At 36.4% G+C, this 22683-nt stretch overlaps 1 long non-coding RNA gene across 2 annotated transcripts; it reads left to right on the forward strand.

Moving 5' to 3' along the window:
* Window positions 1-1721: 1721 nt before the first annotated feature.
* LOC117660579 (uncharacterized) lies at window positions 1722-21373 on the forward strand. Of its 2 annotated transcripts, none has more exons than XR_015731950.1 (3): window positions 1722-2102; window positions 13010-13087; window positions 21004-21373. It is a non-coding gene; the product is annotated as an uncharacterized LOC117660579 (long non-coding RNA). The 2 variants fall into 2 exon arrangements; XR_004589710.2 differs by lacking the exon at window positions 21004-21373 and adding an exon at window positions 14898-15038.
* The last annotated feature ends 1310 nt before the right edge of the window (window positions 21374-22683 follow it).

Below are 22683 nucleotides of genomic sequence, written 5' to 3' on the forward strand. Positions count from 1 at the left end.
AGTTGATTGAAATTGAATTCAGTCCAATTCAGTCCAATTCAGTCCAATTCAGTCCAATTAGGTCCAATCCCAATCCAATCCAATCCAATCCTTCTGAAGTGAACTGGATTCTTAGTGGTTTGATTCCCCCCTCCCCCAGAAAGTAATCAATGTGGGGGCAACCTGATTTTTTAGTGTGTGCACATGTTTGTGTGTGTATATGTGTGATTTCCCCAAATATATCTGCTGCCACTAAACAATAGTATTCACGAGCCTCATTGTGATATACTTTGTAGAGGTGGGGTTCACCAGCAATTTCCTTAGGAATCAATGCTTGGGTGACCCAAAGGTGCTTTTTCAAGAGGCAACTGGACTTTCTGGTTTTTCTTGGATGACGTTTCGCTTCTCATCCAAGAAGCTTCTTCAGCTCCGAAGAAGAAGAAGAGCCGAGGTGGCGCAGTGGTTAGAGTGTAGTACTGCATCTACTTCAGCTGACTGCTAGTTCAGCAGATCAGCGGATCAAATCTCACTGGCTCAAGGTTGACTCAGCCTTCCATCCTTCCGAGGTGGGTAAAATGAGGACCCAGATTGTTGGGGGCAATATGCTATTTAGTATACTGTCTTTGGTGTAAGCCGCCCAGAGTCCTCGGAGAGTGGGCGGCATAGAAATATGATTAATAAAAAATAAATAAAAAATAAAAAAACCAGAAAGTCCAGTTGCCTCTTGAAAAAGCAGCATTGGGACAACCATGACCTCAATGACTGAGAATCTCCACAGACAATGCTTGGGTGAGTTGATTCTGATTATAGGAGTCGATTCTATAAAAGTTCCATTGGGGTTCACTGGTATGTTTAGATAGGATTGATTAGATGCCACATGAAGAATTGTGTCCAATTTGGGATGCTACAGTTTAAGAAAGGTTCAGAGAAACTGAAACCAGTTGAGAAAACTACAGTGACAACAATGAGGGAAGTAAAAATGGTCTTATAAGGAGAGACTGAAGGAACTGGATATACTTAGCTTTGAGAGGAAAAGACTGAATGGGGATATGATAGCACTCTTCAAATATCTGAAAGGATATTACACAGAAGTTCAAGACATTTTCATTATTATTTCAAAATGAAAGACATGGAAAAATGGACTTAAGTAATAGGAAAGCAGGTTCCAAGTGAATATTGTAATATTCATAAGAGCAAAAGCAGTTGATGATGGAACCACTTATTCAGAAGTGGATGTCTTCTCTTCACTAGATGGATTCAAGTAGTTCTAAATAAATGTCTGTTGGAAACATTTAATTTGGGTTTGTGTTCTGAATAATGGATTGGACACCATGACATTCTGGAGAGCTGTTGCCAGTCAAAATTGCCAGTACGGAACCAAAAACACCAGAAATCCAAACTATCATAACATAATTTCCTATGCCCTATCTGCAAATCAGTTTGATTTAAAATCGTAGCAACAGTAGTAGAAGCCTCAAGAGATATCTGACAAGGGTGTTTAATCTTGCTTGTTTCAAATAGAATGTAATGTGAATATCTAGCAAGCCTTGACATTCCTTTGATCCCTACTTCACAAATTAATATAGCTTACTTTTTTTGCTTTTGCTTTCTGCAAAGGAGATCAGAGTAATTAAGATGCTTATCTTTTACAAACAAAATAATGGTCCTGAATGCAGTTCTCAATGACTTCTGCTTTGATCTCACAATTCTGTCAAATATTGATGTGCCTTTAGAGAGTTATCGTGCTCTCTGGTAATCTGTATGCATCACCACACATTATGAAAATTAATTACTGTGTGCGGGGTTTTTTTCTTGATGTATTAGCAGATGAAAGCCTTAACATGTACTATGCAAAAGGGAATCTGGGTGGGATTTATCTGTGGAATATGGTTCATCTAACATTACATTTTCAATTCGTATTAAAGTGATGGATGTAAAATATCCTTTAATAATTTTAATATATTTTTCTCACCACTAAATTAATATTCTTTAGAGAGAGAGAGAGACCTGACCCCATTAGTCCAATCCCAGCCAACTGCTCCAAACCACCAAGAGCCTACAGTCATTTGGTGGCTTTCCTGACAACTTTCAGGACCACATTGTGTGGTGATCGTGAGGAAAAGGTCAGTATTAGCAAACCTTTCTCTTTTTCTCTGATCCTAATTAAGCAGAGAAACTAGTATTGTAACAGAATGCAGACATGAAGGATTCTGTTGACCACATACTGCAGACTTTATGAACAGACCCGCTGTTTCATTCAGTCATCCTGAGATAATATTTCATTGATTGGTTCCACAAGAGTTATTTTAACATATTCAAGGAATTCACATGCAGCTAAATCTGTGAAAATATCAAAATGCATAGTACAAACCAATTGTTTTCATTCTGTTTCATCTTCTGATAATAGCACCTCAGAGAGAATTTTCTGAAGTATTTCAAATTAAACGCTTACATACATTAAAATGAACCGAATCATTATTTCTGGACAGTCAAGATCAAAAATTACACACATAAATGCTTGACCCAACAAAAATGGAAATCATGAAATATCAGAAAAATTAACTCCCCCTACCCCTCCCAGCATTTTTCAAAGCAAAAAACTCAGTTGCAGCCAGCTATTATTTTAAATTTTCTAGTGATGCTTTGGAGTATTAACAGCATTACTATAATGCTGAATTCTAGCAATTAGATTTGCAGTCTGATCTATCTCTATCTCTATCTCTATCTCCATCTCTATCTCTATCTCTATCTCTATCTCTATCTCTATCTCTATCTCTATCTCTATCTATCTCTATCTCTATCTCTATCTCTTTATCTCTATCTCTATCTCTATCTCATCTATTATCTATCTATCATCTGTTTATATCATCTTTACATCTACACTGTACATCTGTATCATCTCATATCAGTGGTAAAATCCAAATTTATTTACTACTGGTTCTGTGGGCATGGCTTGGTGGGCGTGGTGTGGCTTGGTGGGCATGGCTTGGTGGGTGTAGTAGGGGAAGGATACTGCAAAATCCCCATTTCCTCCCCACTCCTGGGGGAAGGACATTGCAAAATCTGGGGCCAGCCAGAGGTGGCATTTGCTGGTTCTCTGAACTACTCAAAATTTCTGCTACCGGTTCTCCAGAACCTGTCAGAACCTGCTAGATTTCACCCCTGCCTCATATCATGCTCTCTCTCTCTCTCTCTCTCTCTCTCTCTCTCTCTCTCTCTCTCTCTCTCTCTCTCTCTCTCTCTCTCTATGTGTGCATATCTATCTATCTATCTATCTATCTATCTATCTATCTATCTATCTATCTACTCTCTATGTATGTGTGTGTGTGTGTAAATATAGATATAAATATATAGATAGAGATAGAGATAGCTAGCTAGGTAGAAAGATAGCTATAGCCATAGCTATAGATATGACAGAGAAACACACAAGGCTTTCCTCGGTTTATGCTAGGTCTATGTTCCTCGAAAACTTCACACAAAGTGAATTCACACAAAGCAAAATACTCAGCCAAAGAGAAAAAGAGTCAAATTTTTATAACCCAAATGCATTGACTAGAATGTTCATAAATATTTAGAGCTTTGTTTTTAAGTGCTATGTCACTATGTCATTTCAGCACTTTTATTCCTCAACTTATGTTTTATGTTCAATGAAAGCACTTTCTGCATTTTTTCTACAGCTGGATTTCTAATATGCATGGTTATTGTTACAGAGAAAGGTATAGACTGCATCATGGTGGTGTGAATTTTATTAGTGCTCTTCATTATGTTGTGGATAATATATTTTTCCCACTTAAAAGCTAATGCTGGGGCTGAGGATCAGTCAGGGAAGGCCTTTTCCTTTTGAGTAAGGGGAATGGACAAGAGGTTGATGGGCTTTTTGACCCCATAGTAACAGTAATATCTATTGCAGGTGTGGAGAATAACTAGAACAACTGCACAGTACAATGGTACACGTACATGGGTGAATGAGTACAGAAAGTAATTTATCTACGTTTCTTGGAAAAATACATGGAAAAATCCCACTTGCAAAAAATCCAATTAGGGTTAGGGTTAGGGCTCCATGAATTTGCAGAGCAAAAGAGATATGTCCAATGGATTTGGAGTCCATTAGTATGGTTAGGAAGATGCATACTTTTCAAGTTTGCCTTATCAATATTTCCTGGCAAAATACATGGGTAAATCCCATTTGTAAAAAATCTACTTAGGGCTAGGGGTAGGTCTCCTTGAATTCACAGAGCAAAATGTACATGTCCAATGGATTTGGAGCCCATTAGTAGGGTTAGGAGCATGCTTTTCAAGCCTGCCTTATCTGTTTCCAGGAAAAATACATGGGGATATCTAATTTTCAGAAAATCCAATTGGGTTAGTGGTAGGTCTCCATGAAGTCGCACAGCAAAATGGACATCACCAATGGATTTGGAGCCCATTAGTATGATTAGGATGGTGAATATTTTTCAAGTCTGCCTTATCTACATTTCTTGGCAAAATACATAGGAAAATCCCATTCATGGAAAATCCACTTAGGGTTACAGTTAGGTCTCCATGAATTTGGAGACAAAAATGGACATCACCTATGGATTTGGAGCCCATTAGTATGATTAGGATGATGCATATTTTTCATATCTGCTTTGTCTACATTTCCTAGCAAAATACATAGGAAAATCCCATTTTTGGAAAATCCAATTAGGATTAGGTGTCCATGAATTTGGAGAGAAAAATGGACATCACCCATGGGTTTGGAGCCCATTAGTATGATTACAGTGGTGCCTATTTTTCAATCCTGCATTATCTACGGGTACATTTGGTACTGGCAAAATACATGGGAAAATCCCATTCATGGAAAATCCACTTAGTGTTAAGCCTCCATGAATTCTGAGAGCAAAATGGACATCACTAATGGATTCGGAGCACATAGTATGCCAAGAAACGTAGATAAGGCAGGCTTGAAAAATATGGACCCTCCTAATCATTCTCAGTTAGGATGAGAAACACTTGGAAAGGAAAGCAGTCTGGGAGGATGTACCTTGCCTTTCCAGCTCTGTGAAACACAGTTCAGCATGTCCCACTTAAATGCTGTCTGCCCTGACAGACAGAGCCGCTTGTTAAAACAATATATCAACTGACATGAATGCCAAAGACTTTACCTGGGTCATGTCTATTACATTCTCATATCCTCTTCAAGCTGTGCTTCAGGAAAGAATAAACACACCGTGTAAATCTAGTTTTGTATGTCAAACAGTAGGCTATGCAAATAGCCAGGTAATTTTCATGGCTAAAGCTCAACAGAGGAACAGCTCCGAGTTTCAGTCAGCAAGTCAATTTACCTCTGATGACAATTTAGGTAATTTCCAATGAGAGTGGACTTTACCACGTCTGCTTTGAGGGCAGATGGCCCAATGTTCTAAACAGCTTTGTTCAGAAATGAAACTCTTTCAAGGAGAGATGGCAGGCAATCAAAACCAGGGATTAGATGCTACTAAATGGGGCTGACCTGAAAATGAATGAAGATCTTATTATCAGTAGAGCTTGTTCTCACATTCAGATAGTCGAGAGAAAATTGCAAAATGGGGGTGCAGATAACTAACAATCTGATTGGTCGTTCCACACATCATCCTTAGTGAAGCGTGCAAACCAGCATTTGCATTTCCTGCATTGGATGAGAAGAACATCTCTTTCTCCTTCTGTCCTGACCACTTTTTACAGAGGCATGATTGAGAGCGTTTGAACAAACTGCATCACTGTTTGGTTTGGTGACAGTAGTGCCTCAGTTAGAAAGTCTATACATAGAGTGGTAAGGACAGCCGAGAAGATAATAGAAAGCTTGCTTACTGTTATTCAGGATACTGTTTATAAGCGCTTAGTGCTTAGAGGTCGAAGCATTGTTAAAGACCCCACACACCCACTTTACAGTCTGTTTCTGTTGCCCCTCTCTGGGAGGAGGTTTTGGAGTATTTCTAGCAGGACTACCAGATACTGTAACAGCTTTGTTCCCTATGCCATCCGTCTGGTAAACTCGCAAGATTCATTTTTCTCGCCATGTACTGTACATGTATTTATCCGAATTAGACTGTGTTGTTTCTCTGTGTCATATATGTGGGTATATGCATATTTATTTATTTATTATTTATTTTCTTGTCATGTTTATGTAGTGTATATTGGAGGTGGTGACCCTTTGAGAGAGTGACTCCCAAAGTCCCCAGGGAAATTTATGGGCAGGGATATTTGAAACGAGCCTCTCAATAACAATTCCCACAATTTAACCACTGTTGAACCCTGGCCACACAATTGACTAACAGACTCCCACAGAAGAAAGAATTAAAGCAAGCAGTTGGTTGCACAAGAGTGCAGCTTACAGACAGAAAGTAAACTTTTTCCGATCCACAAAATGCATTATATGCGTTTTCAATTCCTTAATTGTTTTTTTTAAACTCACCTTGTTTTCTGTTAGAAACAGACATTAAATGCAGTATTCTTGTCAATTTGATGGCGAGTCACATAACATTTTAAATTAGAAGACTAGCTGAATTTTAAGCACATTAATATCTGTATCCCAATAGTTGGATCTAGAATTACTGATGTGGCAAACAGTACACGAAAAAAAGACTTTTATAATGGATAGCTTCCCTTTTCTAAAGCCCCGATTCCATTAGGAAAGACTCAATAGACAATGTATAATTAACTTTCAATTAGTGATATATTTCAGTATGATTCCTACCCTCTCCTGAACACTAATACTTAAATAGCTATTAATAAAATGAAATATAAGAGGCAATCTTGCAGCAATTGCCAGGAATTATCTTGGGTGTTTGGTCAATGGTTATCACTTTCTCCCATTCAACAATATGTATTTTGATTTAAAGTTTTATAAAAGTGTCCCAAAGTGCTAAAGACATGTTTATCCCAGCCCAGAATTTAACGCATTGTAAGCCGCCCTGAGTCTCCGGAGAAGGGCGGCATATAAATCAAATTAAAAAAAAAATGATTAGGCCAGAATTCTAGAATGAAATTCAGGTTGTATACATGGGATACAGATTATTATAGATACCAACACATTTATTTCTGAGGGCTTTCTCTGCTAGTGACATAAATTTCTATGCACCCATCCTTGAATCAGCAGAAAAAATATCACACAAAAGTTGTTATCCCCGTTGTCTATATTTATATTCCTGCTAGGGACAGGCTCAGCCAGGACTCTCCAGGCTGGAGGCTGGTTGGTAGATGAAGAATTGGTGTTCTACCAGAGATTTTTTTTATTAGGGATTGAACCAGAAACATATAATAGAGAATTGAGTATTTGATTGTGAATGTATTAACAGCGGCTAGAATTGTGTTGCTAAAAACTGGAAAAATGAGAAAATACCAACGCAAGATGAATTTATTAAGAAAATTATGGAATGTGCTGAAATGAACAAATTGACATTTGGAATTAGGGAAGATAAACAATATTATAAGATTTTATCAATGGCTAGATAATAAAACATGGAAATGAAATAGGGATGAGACCATTATAATATAAGAACGGTAGAAATATAATACAAAGTTGTATGACTATTGTTAACCTAGGATGAAAAAATGAATGTTATAATATAAATATTTGAAAATAATTTTTATGAAAAGAGGGGGAAGCCATAGTTAAATGATTAATGAGGATTATATTACAAAGATACTTATTAGACTGGTAAATATGAGAAATTAGATAATTAGTAAGTAATGAATATGGTGAGGAAGCATAAAAGACTTGTAACCGACTGACACACTGTTTGCAATTGTATGGATGATGGATTTATGTTTTATGTTTTGTTTAAAAAAATAAAAAAATTCTTAGAAAAAAAAAGAATTGGTGTTCTTAGGGTAAAGATAAAGGTTAAGGTTCCCCTTGCACATATGTGCTAGTCGTTCCCAACTCTAGGGGGCGGTGCCCATCTCCGTTTCAAAGCTGAAGAGCCAGCGCTGTCCGGAGACGTCTCCGTGGTCATGTGACCAGCATGACTCAATGCCAAAGGCACACCAAACACTGTTACCTTCCCACCAAAGGTGGTCCCTATTTTTCTACTTGCATTTTTTACATGCTTTCGAACTGCTAAATTGTCAGAAGCTGGGACAAGTAACGGGGGCTCACCCCAGTATTCAAACTGCTGAACTGCCAACCTTTTGATCAACAAGCTTAGCCAAGTCTTAGCCACTGAGCCACCACATCCCTATTCTTAGAAGGAGGCAAAACTCCTGTTTCTCTTAAGGCAGATGACAACAACTTCTTTGTTTTTGATTGATTATGTGACATCAAGGCACTGTTAACTCCTAGCAACTACATAAATTTTCTCCATGACAATCTGTCCCTAACTTGGTTTTTTTAGGCTTTCCAATGGTGCATTGTCATTGTAACTGAATCCAACCACGCTGTAACCCCTTCCTTAAAAAGGCATTACTCGCTTCCTGAATCCAGCCATATATGCCCCATCCAGCTGATGGAATAAGCTATAGATGGAAGGGATCATTATTTGCCTATCTTCAATGCTATTCAAGTTCTTTCCCAGTTCCAGAAAGTCCTGGGATCATTTTAAGGCTCCAGCTCTGATGCTACCTCAATAGTTCTTCTTCCTACAAGAATGTTGAAACTCAACTTTCATTTGTCTTATCAACTAGCTACTACAAAGCTTGGGTGTCTGCACAGATAGTCTGCACAAACAGTGGAAACTGCAGCTACCCTCTCTTCTGTTTTGTCAAACAGTTTGTGGATTCAAAAGCAATAGATGCACAAATGAAGTAGAAAGTGAAAAAAAAATATTCAGCAAAGTGTAGAAAAACAACTTTAACTGCAAAAGCATCTCCAGAAAAGAGCCACAAAGAAAAGAATAAAATAAAACATTCAATACAGGAGTGCAAATACAGGATTCACATTCCTACAGTAGCTAGAATCCCATAATCTTCAACTAAGGCAGATTCCCTGGATCATTACATTATAGCTGGACTGGTCTCTTATGATTTAGAGAATGTTTTGCTTTTCTTCTTAATTGATTGCTTCTGTGGTTTAAGAAAAATATCTTCCCAGATGCTGGTATATATATCATAGACATTCCATTATATATGTCTTGAAAAATAAAACATACCCAACCATACTAGTTCATTTCCTATCTTTGGAGGCTAACCTTGGATCAAAGTTCTGAGATCATTTGTGCTGCTATCATTGATTGAAGTTCTGAGGTAAATACTTGCATCATGCTATCATATTATAATATCCCTCCAAAGCAAAGGCTAGAAGAATTAAGTTTAATCCATCAGGTACAGTTTGTAGTTCAGATGCCCTTATCACTTAAAAAGAAAAACAACAACAACAACAACAACAAAAACAAGCATACATATAGGAAAAAGGGTGCCTTCCTTATCTCCTTACCTTTTCCCCACAATTTATTTATTTATTTATTCATTTATTGGTTCGATTTATATGCCACGAGTTTTCTGGAAACTCAGGGCAGCTTACAATGTGTTAAGCAATAGCTTTCATACTTTTGTATATACCTGCTTAGTAGGGCTTTTTGCCTCCCCCCCCCCAAATCGGTGTTCTATTTTATACAAAGTCAGCTTATTGCCCCCACAATCCAGGTCCTCATTTTACCTACCTCGAAAGTATGGAAGGCTGAGTCAACCTTGAGCCTGGTGAGATTTGAACTTGCAGTAAAACTTACAGGCAGCTGGTGTTACTTAACAGTGCTTTAGTCTGCTGTGCCACCAAGGTTCTTTTTTTTTTAATTGAAAAAATTTAAATTTTTTTACAAACATTTCCCCTTCCCCCCGCTCCCCTTCCAACCCTCCCCTTCCCCTCCCTTCCTCCCCCCCACACTTCCCAGAGCAAAATACAGGGTATAACATTTGACAATCATAAGCTAACATAAGCTAATTATCAATAGTCTCCTATCCCCCTCTTGAACTTTAACTCCCCTTTTACTAAACTAAATTTAAGTACTTTATAAAATCTCTTTGATCATTCATAAGCTATTTGAAATTTTTTAGCCCGATATTTGCCTTGAATATAATCAATCCATCTTTTCCATTCTAACATATATTTCTCATTTGAATGGTCCTTTAGATATGCTGAAATTTTCGCCATTTCTGCTAAATTTACTACTTTTAATGTCCATTCTTGAATAGTAGGTAAATCTTCCTTCTTCCAGTACTGTGCCACCAAAAGTCTTGCTGCAGTTATTAAGTTCAGAATCAAATTAGTCTCTATAGCCGTACAATCTGTAATGATACCTAACAAAAACAACTGTGGAGTAAACTTTATCCTTTTTAAAAAAAATATTTTGAATAATCCACCATATTTTTATCCAAAATGCTTTTAACTTTTTTACAAGTCCACCAAACATGAAAATAGGTAGCATCAACAAAATCACATCTCCAACATTTGGGTTGTAAATTTGGGTACATACAAGCTAACTTTTTAGGATCCAAATGCCATCTATAAAACATTTTATAAAAATTTTCTCTCAAATTTTGAGCTTGTGTAAATTTTACATTTCTTACCCAGATCCTTTCCCATGTTTCCATCATTATTGGTTCCTCAAATTTTGTGCCCATTTTATCATACAATCTTTAACTAACTCTGCCTCCGAGTCTATTTCTATCAAAATATTATACAACCTTTTTATATGCATTCTACTCTGGTCCCTAATTTGTTTTATCAAATTTTCTTCACATTGTATAATACCAATTTTCTGATATTTTTTCCATCTATTCTGCAGCTGTACATACTGAAACCAGGTTTGAATTGCCCTTTCCTCTCTTAGTACATTCAAAGGCTTTAACTGTAGTACATTTCTTTCTGTAAACAGAAGTTCTTTATAAGTAGTTACATCCTGTCTTTGTTCTATACTTTCTATATTTTCTATTGCATGTCTGGGTACTACCCACATGGGTATCTTGCCATTCAATTTATATTTGTATTTTTTCTAAACACTAAGGGCATGCCTTAGTATATGAGTTTTAAAAGTCCTATCCACCTTCTTCTCATAGACTAAGGCATGCCAACCATATAGCAAATCATATCCTTCAATATTCAGTATTCTTTCATCTGTTAAATTAATCTAATCACTAATTGCTGACAAAACAGCTGCTTCATAGTACAATTTTAGATTGGGCAATTTCAAACCTCCTCTTTCACGTGTATCCTGCATTATTTTTAATTTAACTCTCGGTCTCTTCCCTACCCAAACAAAATTGTTAATGCCTCTCTGCCATTCCTCCAGATTTGCATCCTTTTTAAGTATTGGTATCATTTGAAAAAGAAATAGAAACTTGGGCAGAACATTCATTTTAACTACTGCTATTCTTCCTAACAAAGACAGTTGTAATTTTTTCCATTTATTCCATAAATGGGTTGGCCACCAAGGTTCTTCACTACATCCACTACATCTTCCTCTCAACATGACTAGTTTGATGGAGGCTTACCTGGTTCAAGACAAGAAGGCTTCCTACCTATTCCACATATAAACCGAGTTCCCAACATCCTCAGATATAGTACACAATAGCAGTAATACTTTTGGTTTTACTCATGACAATGGCTGCTTGAGATGATTGCTTTATTTTGCCTAAACGGGCTTTGTTTTCAGGTGTAATTGAAGAGGGGACTGAATGAGAGGACACAGAATAGTTGACTTCTAAAGGAGTTTTCCCTTTAAGGCAAAACCATCTGAATAATTTTGGGGGGTGGGGTGGGGGAATACCAGCTCAAGTGCACAATCTATGTTTCCCTTCCAGTTAAAAGCAGATCCACAGCACAGGCAAGCTTTTCCAATATCCTGAACATATTTTTCGTCAGTTTATTCAATCCCTAATATAGCATTTCTGCTTTGAAATGCTTTGTAGCTGAGAGAGATCTAAGAGCTGTTTGAACTTCAAATCCTCTCGGTTGAGCTGGGTTCTAATTGTCATATAATTTATAAGAAGGAGGCAGGTTTTATTTATAAGAAAGGACAGAGCAGCCTCTAGCTCTGTGACAGTAAGAATATATTTGTGTTATCAGTCACACCTAAATGGAAAACAACCCTATTTTTTAAACAGTTACTATTTACTGTGATTCATAAAAAAAATAAAGAAATCAGTATTTCATCACAGAGATTTTCAGTATTTAACTCTGCAAGGATTTGTGCTACTTAAATGAAAAAGGGGAGATGGGAAAACAAATTATGACTTCAATTTTGTCTATGTGTGTTTGTGTTCTTCCTCAATATGTAAACAAATAAATATGCTGTAGGAATATCAGCTATATTCCAATGTTATTTTCTGCCTAAAGCCAATTAAATATATCTTGCAAGGTCCAAGACAGATCCTGGAAAAAATATATTTGCCTTCATTCGTAAATATAACTTGCTTGCTTAAATCATGTAAAGAATGGGCTTTATACCATTAAGGTTCTCGGATGCCACAATAATTCTGGAAAAGTTAAATAAAGACTTGCACTTGATTCTGGAAGGTTAAAAAGCTTTATTGGAAGGAGAGATTATTTATCCCTTTGATGCTGTCATAAAACGGCTGCCAGATTTCAAAGTATCCAGTTGGTGCTACCAAGAAGTGTTGGACGATAATCAATTCCTTTTGGAGTTTGTGAAAATGAATGTAGGGACAGCTGGTTATTGTCCTTGGTGGAATGAAACCTGGACCTATGTTAGAATCAATATTATCTATTGAGGAAATGCAGTCAAATTGTTTGCTTTAATTAAAAAAAGACAACCGAGCACAGTTTTGTTTTGTTCTAAAAATAATGCCTGAACATTGGTTTCTGGAGTAATAATATTTTCTCTTAGAATGGATAGGTGGGGTGGGAGTGAGGTGGAACAATGGAAAAATTATTGCTTTTTAATAAATAAATTAAAAAAAACCACCAATGGAACAGAGTTGCATGAAAGAAATGGTGATTGATTGCTCCATCCATAAAGATCAAACATTACCAGGGGCTATGTGGGGAGAGTTAAATCTAGCATGCCATCTTCCCACCAGTTTTCCTAACCAACTTTTTCTTTTCTTGCTGTTGTAGTGTCCTTTATGTCATATGGAAACTCTGGAGTATGAAATTGGGAATGGAGGTGTTGGATGACCAAGGAATGTTGAAGAGGTGATTTGAATTATATCATTGTAACTCACGACTTGGGACTCCATAGTTACAAATGAGCATTTATATAATATCTACAGCAGGGACAGAGAACCTCTAATCCCAAATGATATGAAATATATGCCTTTATTATTTCTATCTCTATTCTTTATTCTGTTTCTCTAGATTTTTTTTATTACATACCTTCTAAATCTCAAATTCTCTTTATATGGTACCATTCCGAGAAAGGGAGAAAGCCCGTTTGGTGTAGTGATTAAGGAACCAGATTAGCACCTGAGAGACTAGGAGTTCTAGTTTGGCTTTAGGCACAAAGCCAGTTGCGTGACCTTGGGTCAGCCATTCTCACTCAGCCCTAGGAAGAAGAAGGCAAGTGCAAGCCATTTCTGAAATCTTGCTAAGAAAACGACAGGGTCTTGTTCAGGCAGCTGCCAGGAGTCAAGACTGACTCAAAGGCACACAGAAATAAAAAAGAAAGGTGGAACAAAGGAAGAATGAAATAAGACTGCTGAAGATTAAATTGGCAGCACTAAGATGATAAAGTCTATCTATCCGTCTATCATCTATCCATCTGTCTGTCCATCTGTCCATCCAACCATCCATCCATCCATCCATCCATCCATCCATCCATCCATCCATCATCTATCATCTATCATCATCTATCATCTATCTATCTATCTATCTATCTATCTATCTATCTATCTATCTATCTATCTATCCATCTATCCATCCATCCATCTATCATCTATCATCTATCATCTATCATCTATCTATCCATCCGTCATCCATCATCCGTCATCTATATCTATCTATCTATCTATCTATCTATCTATCTATCTATCTATCTATCATCTATCAATCAACATCATTATCTATCATCTATCACTTCATTACAATTTTAATAAAGATTAAAACTAACAGAAAGTAATGTATAGAATAAAGAAAAGAAAGAAGAAAAAAAAGCCAAAGCCAAAAGTGCAACCCCTCCCCCTGAAAATATAAAGAAATAGTTTACAAGAGTTATAAATATATGCATTTACAGTACATCTAACTGTATGGTTACAGCATAATTTTCATTTTTTCTATAATTTTTTTTTCTAATTGTCAACATCATTTATCAAAAGTTGCTTTTTTTCTGTTTCATGCAGAAAGTCTATAATGGATTTCCAGTCAACAATAAATTTAGATAATACCTTTTCTCTGTTCAAAGAAGTCAGTTTAGCCTGGGGCAGGTTCCAAATCCTGTCGCTACCGGTTTGCTTGTGCATGTGTGTGCACCTGTGCGTGCGCATGGTGCTTCTGCAGATGCGCAGAAGCGTCTGGGTGAGTGGGCAGAGCCTCCCACCACTGTCGCTACCAGTTCGCCCAATCCAGTGTGAACCAGTAGCAACCCACCACAGGTTTGGACACTTCAACAATTTCCTATATCTTCACCATCCATTCCTTTACTGTAGTTGATGTTGAATCTTTCCATCTTTATGCATATAATAATCTCACTGCAGTTATCATGTATAAAGACAAAGTTCTATAATTTTTTTTCTAACTATTTATTGGTTAGTACCAAAAGAAAATTCTCTGGTTTCAATTGTATATTAATCTTTACAATCTTTTGAATTAGTGTATATATCTGAGTCCAAATTTTCTAGGTTTTTTTTTGTTATGTCCACTGAGCATGAGGAAATGTCCCCTCATACTGTTTACATTTCCACCATAGATTTGAAATATCTTCATACACTCTAAACAGTTTCTCCAGTGAGATGTAGAGAGTATTTATCCATCATGATTGCATAACATAAACAAGCTTTTACTTGAAAAGGAACTGGCACATCAAAACATGGAGGACAGATCTGAGATCAGAACAAAGTGTGAAAACTTGCTGTGGGAATCAGCACAGATGCTATCAGCTATAAAAGATGGAAGCTGGACATTGGAAAAGCTGAGCTCTCAGAATCTGCCAACTTCCTTTCAACTACTTGACAGAAAAGTAGATTCTCTCTCTATTTTTCTTCCTTTGGGATAGTTATACAGAATGTATCGAAATGTATGTAGATGTAAATTTGCAGAATATGAACTGATAAAGTAGTTAGAAAGCTACTGATTGTGCTCCTGGCTCATTTGGTGGAATCTTCACTATCTTTGGCCTGACACTGCATATAAGGTTTTATTTATTTTCTGTAGCCAGATGTGCTGCAGGATTTTGACATCATCGCCCCCATGTTCCATCATGTGAATGTGAATCGCAAAACTATAAATGGTCCAGAGTTTTGGGCACCTCTTCAGTGTCATCAGATGGTCAACCAGATTTCTGCAGTCCTGTCTAATGACTACATGAATAGATAGGTAGTTTATTTGGTAACAGTATGGGAATGGCTTGATATACTTTCTTCCGATATATTTTTTTTAATTTTCTAGTCTAGCAAGCAATCTTGAGAATTCCTGCTGTTCTCCTATCAAAGTCTTAATCTGATCTGTTGCTATTTAGCAGTTTGAGATCCGTCAAGGTGAGCTAGAGCTGTATGCAATATAAGGATTGCATGTAATGTTTTATACTGTCTTTGTATGAAAGAATAAAATGTCTAGGTTATTAGGCAAACAAAGATAAGAAAGGTTTGACTGCAGTTCTGTTCAAACAAAAATCCAACTCAGCATTCAAATTTCTCACCCTGTAATTAGAAAGAACTGTACAAAATGTATAAACTTCATACCGTTGCTATTTGCTATAGAGAAGAAGTGATCAACTATGTTTTAAAAATGGTAGATTAAAGTCTGCAAGATGGTGGATTAGAAAATTTTGATGTATTTGAATTACTAGCAGGCCAAGGCTCTCATTTTTATTTGAAATTAAAGTGAAATTGCCTGGGTAAGAGCTTAATTATATTCTGTGTCATTTTTATGGTAAAAGATTAGTCTCCTATTTATACTGCTTATGTTAACAATAATAGAGTAGGAGATAGTTACTGATGAGGAGAGAGAGGCAGGGCACTTCAGAAAACTCTGAAAAAGGCTTTGGGGTTTTCCGGTATGCTTTTTCCAATTATTCCTTTTTTGTTCATTTGTTTGCCTTTGAAGTAAAACATGATACAAGTATTCATGGAGAGTTCTTTTTTCAGTTTTATATTGTCAAGAAGACGACTAACAATAAGACCACAGTAACAGGGTCATTCAGAAGATGGGTTAGAAAAAGTTAAGATAGTGACATGTGACTGTAATATTGAAGGCTCACCACATCACACATGCAAAGCACATAAAAAAGGAACAAGCTTTGATTGCATGACTGTAGTTGCCACTTTACACTTTTTGGTGCTTTTTTATGTTTGTGTTGTGTTTTTTTTGTGTTTTGTGCTTTTTTGTTTTGTCTTTACACTTTTACCCTATCCCCACCCAGTCCAAAGTTTCTAGACACTGAATCTCTTGCTTTGCTTTATTCTCTCTCATTTGAAAGGACAGTGGCCAAGTCTTATTTTGTCTTAGGAAAAAGTCTTCATATCATACCCAAAACAATGAATTGTACCAAAGATGGGTCAATTTTTCAATGTCCACACTGTTACAGTAATACCAGTAACCAGATTTTAGTATATGATTAATTCAGGTTATGCACTTTTACAAATAGTTTGGAGAGAGGAGACATTTCTAATTATTCCATAAAATTCATCAGTGCTTCCTGAAATAGGTTTCTGAGGTTCTCCAAATGCTTAATTTATCTTCTGCTTTAGCCTAGCAATCTTGTAAAATAAGCAAATGTTTTGATTATATTTATCTTGATCTTACCTTACCCATACGTATTAAAGTAACGAGTTGAGTAACCACATACCCTCTTCCCTCAGTGATACAGCTACAAAATTATTCAGACATGGTTTGTTTAAAAGTCATGCAGTGGCTACTTTTAAATCATGTTAATCCCAGAGACATCTTGTAGCATTCTTGAGTTAAACTCAGTGATTAGCACAATCTAAAAGTAGGAATTATACTAACCATCAATTTAGCAAGTTCAGTGAATGAAGCCCATTACTTAGATCCAAAAAAGTTTTTCTCCCTCAAATGTCAATTGAGATTCTCAGTCATCCAGGTTATAGTTGTTGCAAAGATGCTTTTTCAAAAGGTAACTGGACTTTCTTTGTTTTTCTCTGAAGATATTTTGCTTCTTATCCAAGAAGCTTCTTCAGTTCTGACAGAATGGGGGCGAATCCTTGCAGTCATCTGGTCTTTAGCACTCTTTCTGAGAGTCGTTAAAGTTACTTGGGGGTTTATATGTGCCTGCAGGGTCACCTGAATAATGCAAATGGTTTCCAAGAACTTTCTTGGAAATGCTGAAAGGAGTTCAGTTGTAACAGGAGATAGGTGGTGCCGGATCCCCCCCCTGTTAAGGGTGGGCTGTTCAGTATTACCATAGACATCCCCTTTGACCCCTCTTTCAAACCAGCAGACCTCTTTGTCCAGTATGTGGACTTTGCTATCTTCTAAAGAGTGACCTTTGGCTTTCAAATGCAGATGGCCCTCTGAATTTTGTCCTGATATGTTTGATCTCCTTTGATGTGCCATGCGCTTGTGAAATGTTTGTTTCTCCAATGTACAGATCTGCACATGTCTCACTGCATTGTACTGCATATATCACAATGCTCAATTTGTGTCTGGGTGTTTTTTTAACCTTGGAGTGGACAAGCTTCTGCTTTAGTGTAATTTTGGGTATAAAGTGTGTATGCATATTGTGTTGGTTGAAAATTCTCCTGAGCTTTTAAGATATTCCTGCAATGTATGAAATGACAATGTTACTTTGTTGTTCTCTTCTTTGTACAATATGAAGGAGTGCCTGCTGGGTCTTTTGTTGTTCTTGGATTTGATCACAACCATCCAACCAAGTTCAAGAGCTCTTCAAACTTTTTGGGAATGAACCTGGGTCAAACAATTTTGATAGTAATGTTAATGTCACTAGATCTTATTATCATAAGAAAACCTGTATTTGCTGTGACTAGAGACCTGAAGAAATAGAATATTTACTTGAAAGAATTATGAATGCAGTCATCAGCCAAGAGCACATTGCAGTGCTGATGATCACATAATTTTGTTTAGCTTCTTCTGGGCCTGAATTGCTTATGCTGGCACTTATTTTTCCCATAGACCTCTTAGTTTTCCCAAGTCAGCATGAAGCAGGTTGCAAGTGCTACTTGGAAAAATAACTTGAATTTCATAAACAGAATTGGGAGGGGGGGCAGCGGGAGGGAGGAAACCTGGATTAGAGGCAGAAATAAAATTGCAACACATGGCAAGTTCCCTACTGATTGTTTCTCACACAGACAACAGATGGAAAATTTGGCACAAAAAGTGGTTTTCTGAAGGGATATTCTAGCCCACTGACATGAGAATGGTAGGTATTTTTTTCAGCAGTGACCTATTGTTACAATGTAAACAGGCTATTTGAGTCATATCCATAATAATTCACAGAAATAAATTCCAATGAAATGCTGGCTCCAACATAACCATCCCAAGAGAGGAAGTCAAAATGTCCTTTGACTTTTGCTGAAATGTCTGAATGTTGGAAGGTATTGCAGTGGTATTACCTGCATTAGTTAACAAACAGTTCAGATAATAATTTATCTTATCTTTCAGGTGTTGGAGTGTCCATTTTATTGAAACACTATTATGGAAAACACAAATTGCATCTCAAGAACAATGGCTATGAGATCAATGAGAGCCATTTGTTCCCTTGTCCGCCTATTCCAAAGGACATTGTTTAGTGCAGCCAGATCTCTCAATCTTCCAGGGGGAAACAATCTCCCAGTTGGCATATGAGGTCCCCATTTGGGATTTAAGTAAGCTAAAAGAATTAGTAATGATGCAGCACAAATTCATGAGATCAGTTCTAGCTTCACCCCCATGTACATTGGCAGTGATGTTGAGATCAAAAATGGGCCTTCCACAAATTTATATACAGATAAAGGAAGTAATACATTTATATTATAGGTGTCATGCCCAACACTTATTTGGTAAGACAAAGCTCCCATTAACAATTTAATAGTAGTGGATGAATTAATTTAAGCCTAAATGTATTGTCACTATTTTCACTAGTTCAGGATCTGCTGAATGCCCTAAATTGCCACATATGATTGAAGTATTGTTTATTTTTTAACTATTCTAGACAAGATACAGCATCTATACAAGTTTAAGTTGGCCAAGTGGTACCAATAACTTAAAGATGGAAAACGAATGCCATCTTATTTACAATGCCTTTTATCTCATTCCCTGAGACAAGTTTTCACAGAACTTAATTTTCAAACAAAGCCAATAACCTACTTGGATAGATGATATAGAAGATTACCAATTACACACATTTATGCATTTCTGATAATTCACAGGTAGAAGATCTGATCCATTACTTTATTGCAAATTATATCAGGAACCCAGAGCTAGATTTATTATTCCTTTGTTTAATACAACTGAATCAATTCAGTATAGAAGAACAAAAATCTATTTCTTGTGCACTGGTATAGATGAAAATATCACAAAACAAGTTCAATTCTTCACAAGACCTTCCATGAAGATATGGACTCAGTTGTTGACAGACAGTATGGATAATTTTAGGGAGGGGATACATTTAACTGATACAGATTGTTGCAATTGTATATAATTTTTGCTAAAAACCCATGGTTGCAAATAAATGCTTTTATATTTTGCCCTTCAAAATGAGAATTATCTAAATATTTAATAATCAGGATTTGTCAATGTATGTGATCTGTCCCCGTCCACACACACACACAAACACAGCCAGCCGAGGGTTAAGGAAACACTTTGGCACACACCCAGGTCTTTATCTCCAACTTGGCAGCGATTTACACACCGTCTGCCAAGTGCATTTATTTCCACAAAACAGAAAGATAAGGTCTATGCCAGGGGTGAAATCTACTTACCTTCCCTACTGGTTCGGAAGTGCGCATACCGCAGGAGCGGAGCGAGAGAGCGTGTGTGCATCACATGAAATTTTGGACCCTCTGCTCATGTGCAAAGCCTTCTGCACATGTGCAGAAGGTAAAAAACAGGTTACTTCCTGGTTGGGTGGGTGGAGCCTCATACTGCCGCCGCTAATGGTTCTCTGAACCACCCGCCACCGCTGCCACTGGTTCACCTGAACCGGTATGAACCATTTCACCCTTGGTTTATGCCTCTTTATGAAGGGAAGAGGAAGAACTAAGATTGAGTTGCATAAGTCAAACTGAACTGGCTAGGTAACAGCCCTAATTTCTTCTACTAAAATAATACAATTTGTGAAGCAGGAATTACAAGTAGTCTTCAACTTAAAACAGTTCATTGAGTGACTGTTTGAAGAACAATGGCCCTGAAAAAAGGAATAATTATCGTGAAAAACAACTATTGCAGCATCCCCACATTTGGTCATGTGTTCAAAATTCAAAATTCAGACACTTGGTAACTCGTCATATTTTATGATGGCTTCAGCATCCTGGATCACATGACCCCTTTTGCGACCTTCTGACAAGCAAAATCAATGGGGAGAACCAGATTCACTTAACAATTGCGTTACTAACTTAACAACTGCAGTGATTTCCTTAACAACTTTGGCAAGAAAAGTTGTCAAATGGGGCAAAATTCACTTAATAAATGTCTCGCTTAGCGACAGAAATGTTGGCACTCAGTTGTGGTTGTAATTGAGGATTTTATTTTAATGTAAATTTAATCATTCTGAATAATCATAGTGTGTTTACATGTTTAACCTATAGTTGGTGGTTTTCAATGGAGGCTACAAAACATGTTAGATGGATACATACATTTTCAAATAAACCTTTCTACTTTGTAATAAGCTACTAATAATACATACATTGCACACCTGGAAAAGTTTAGTTTTTATGTGACTCCTAGAATACCCTGCATAGGGCCTTTATATGAAGTTTACCATTCTTTTTATTTTTTTACAGCGACAACTTCTCTAAGCACAGGAGCAGAGAACAGAATGATAAATGGAAGAAAAATAAGGAAACAAATAGATTAATCCAAACATCTTATTTATCTGAATTTCCAAGGAGTTTTTTTTTTTAAAAGCAAGTTGTTAAACATGAAAGCGTTGGAGGCACTATTTATCTCTTTTAAAATTTCCTTGCTTTTCCTAATACCCTATTCTGTGCTCATATATCAAGTCAATGTAGTGTGACTTGCTCTGGTAAAGTGGAACCAAAGGTTAAGGTTTCAATCTCATTGTACTCATGGGGACACCTTTTTTGTGTAACACCTGACTGACTAAAAAATGGAATTCTGGTTACTGAGTCTATCAATTAATATAACACTTTAATGCCCAGTCTTCTCTCTAGTGAGTAAAGACCGCATTGAGCAAGTGAAAAAAACAAATAGACTTACCTTATAGAGCTTGTTTATTTTTATTTAGTATGACCCGACACTACTTGATACTGAAGACATGTAGAGATGAATTACAGCTACTTTGATAATGCCTTCCGAATTAATCGTAATTCTTAATTGTACTTCTCTCTTCTTCTTTAACCATGACAAGAGGTGTATTGCCAAAGGGAAAAGCTAACAAATTTTATTTCCTGAAAAAAATCTTTTGCAAGAAATAAAAAAGGATCATGCAGAGAACATGATCAGACAAATAGATCTTTTCTTCTTAGCTTAATTCTATTGAAATGTTATTATATTTGAAAGATATATTAAAAGGATTAATGCACGAGGTACAATGATATCAGTCCATTTGTATGGATGAACTTCTACACTTAGAGATAGATTACAATATATAAGCATAAATGTTCTATGAAATAAAAGTTATCAAAAATATTACTAGATCTGTTTTTCTTTCTTAAATCAATTTTTAAAATGGAAATAATGACTAAAATAGCTATAGCAGTTATGTATTTATATGCCACTTGCAAATGAAACCCTCAACCCATTTTATAAAATGGTAAGATTTCAATTGAAACAGCAGTTTAAATGGCACTACAAAATTGAAATGTTAGATGGTAAAACAAAACAAAACAAAACAAAACAGAAGGCAGGAGTAAATGATTATTATAACCCTGACAGTCTTTAAAATACAGTAGAGGTTAAATTGTGGAAACCTTTTAGGAAAAGTGTATTTTCTAAAACTACCTAATAACACCACTTTGTTTTGGAGTAGTATCATAAAAGTATATATCAATGGAAAGATAATTAAATCAAGAATGTAATGCAATAACTTTTATGAAGGATTTGCTATTAGAATAGCAGTTACAGTATAATGAAGAAAATTGAAACATTTAGAAAAAACGAGATACAAAAATTATCACTATGTCAGTTAATACTTAGTTGGGTAACCTTTAGCATGAATTACAGCCTTACAACCTCTTCCCATGGAGTGAACCAAGTCTTTTAGTTCTGGGTTTTATTGCTGGGTCGCTTCTGACTAACAAGTTTCTTTAGTTGGCTCCATAGATTTTCAATTGGGTTAAGGTCTTGGCTATTCCCAGGCCATCCCAGCAGTGGAATATGATTATCTTGAAACTCCAAAAAAAAAAAAAAAAAAAGTGGTGTTATTAGCCATCTAATACTGTATACTCTTTATGAGTATGGAAGTTCTCTTCAAAATGAGAATCACTGTTTATTATTAAGTA

The sequence above is a fragment of the Pantherophis guttatus genome, chromosome 2 (assembly GCF_059756535.1).
Source record: "Pantherophis guttatus breed Tessera chromosome 2, ASM5975653v1, whole genome shotgun sequence".
In the NCBI taxonomy this organism is placed as follows: Eukaryota; Metazoa; Chordata; class Lepidosauria; order Squamata; family Colubridae; genus Pantherophis; species Pantherophis guttatus.